This window comes from Callorhinus ursinus, unplaced genomic scaffold (assembly GCF_003265705.2).
Source record: "Callorhinus ursinus isolate GAN/ISIS: 27379988/994484 unplaced genomic scaffold, GSC_fseal_2.0 scaffold149, whole genome shotgun sequence".
Classification (NCBI taxonomy): Eukaryota; Metazoa; Chordata; class Mammalia; order Carnivora; family Otariidae; genus Callorhinus; species Callorhinus ursinus.
The window spans coordinates 10,460-12,283 of NW_027397211.1; the positions used below are offsets into that span (position 1 = coordinate 10,460).

A 1,824-nucleotide genomic window follows, 5' to 3' on the forward strand; every position below is an offset into this window, starting at 1 on the left:
CTCTGAGCTGTGTTCCATGCCAAGCCCAGCCCCTGGCTCATTCTTGCATTGCCAAGTATGCACCAGCCTCCTGTGATAGCAGGTACAGAACATGTGTAGAGGTCCTACCCCTGATGGCGTCCCTAGAAGTAGAAGCCAGAATACCCCAATGTGCAGATGGGGAGCCCGGGGAGGCCCTGAGAGGCACGGGGTCCGTCCAGGGTCATAGCCCTGGGCACGCGCAGGAGTCCAGTCTGAACCCAGCTCTGTGTCCTCACATCAGGGACACCGGCTGCACCCAGGCCTCCCGGGGGCTGTGAGTGGGCTGTGAGGGTGTCACTGTATGGATGGGGCATGGATGGAGGGTGAGCAATGAGCAGCGGGGGAGGGGAGCCCTCGGGGGGGCTCTTGTGTAAGGAGAAAGTTGGGTAAGGGGACCCCAGGCAGTGGTGACCTCACTTCCCTGACAACAGAGCCCAACAGAATTTGGAACCCCGGTAACCAGGCACCCACATTCCACAGACAGCCCCCTGCCCAGCTCATTTCATTGGAGATCCTCAAACCAAGATGTTCGCATGTTGCCTGCCGAGGTCCAGAGGCTGCAGGCGGAAGAAAGCGCGCCCTGTGGACGCTGTCCCCTGCTGGGGATTTCATGTCAGGGCTCCCCACCGCCTCTGGCCATTTGGCCGGAAGGACAGAAAGGTGACAGCAGGAGGCCCAGAGCCGGCCACCCAGCCCCACTCGCTCTGACCTGACCTGTGTAGCCCCAGGTGCCCTCCCTGTGTGTTTGTGTGTGTGTCTGTGTGTGTGTGCGCGCACGTGTGTGTGTGAGTGTGTGCGTGTGTGTGTGAGTGTGTGTGTAAAGAGGGGTCATGGGGGTGGGGCCACCCCGAGCAGGAGCAGGCTGATGAGGGGTCAGATACCCAGTGGGCAGTTCATGTTCAAGGTCAAGGCTGGCTGTGTGGGATGGGGTGTGTGGGCGCTGCCCCTTCTGCCCAAGGTTTATCCCAATAGCCCTGCAGGGATGGCTCACTGCATCCTGGGTGCAGGGCTGTGCGCGCACAGGGGTGTGTCTGTTCTGGGAGCAGCAGGGGGACTAGGCAGGAGGACAGTGCAGATGGCCGGGCAGGGCTGTGATGCCTCGGGGCCGGCTACCGGTCCCTGTCTTTGCAGAAGGCCACGGAGGACATGGAGAGGCAGCTGGCAGACGTGCCCTCCTCCCTGACAGAGGGGTTGACCCCACAGGCATCCCGAAAAACAGGTGCTGGGGATTGCCGGGCAAGACCTCCGACACCACGCAGACCACTGTCCCAGGTGGTCGTCCACCGAACAGTGGTCCAGGAGCCGGAGCCCACGGAGGCCAAGGTTGAGGGTGAGAAGGCTGGGGCTGGGTGTTTGTGGTGTGTGGGGACGGGTCGATGCTGGCCCCACAGGGAGGAGCCCCCAGAGGTTGGTGTGGGGCCAGGAGTGACGACTGGGTACAGAGCACCCAGCGGGTGGCCTGCAGTCGGGGAGATGTCCCCGTGAAGGTTCCTTCCCAGCTGTGGCTTCTCTGGGAGGCCCTGGGCTGGGCTCTGTCTCTGCAAAGGCCCACAGAGAGCAGGCACGGGGGTGAGCTTTTCTCCTCTCACAGCTGCTCCACCACCTGAGGAGCTAGAGCCGGATCTGGAGGGAGGGGTGGTGCCTGCAGTGACTTCAGGAGGAGACCAGGAGCCAGCAGGTGACCCGGCACCTGCCCACGGAGAGCCTGGCGCTGTCCAGGAAGAACTGGCACCTGCTCCTGCCCCAGCCCCTGCCCCTGCTCCTGCTACAGTTCCTGCCACTCCCCCTTCCCCCCCCCCCCCC

At 63.4% G+C, this 1,824-nt stretch overlaps 1 long non-coding RNA gene across 1 annotated transcript; it reads left to right on the forward strand.

Annotated features, from left to right (window-relative positions):
• The first annotated feature begins 418 nt into the window (after positions 1–418).
• On the forward strand, positions 419–1,781 carry LOC141371971 (uncharacterized). The gene is made up of 3 exons (XR_012377331.1): positions 419–681; positions 1,153–1,351; positions 1,613–1,781. It is a non-coding gene; the product is annotated as an uncharacterized lncRNA (long non-coding RNA).
• The last annotated feature ends 43 nt before the right edge of the window (positions 1,782–1,824 follow it).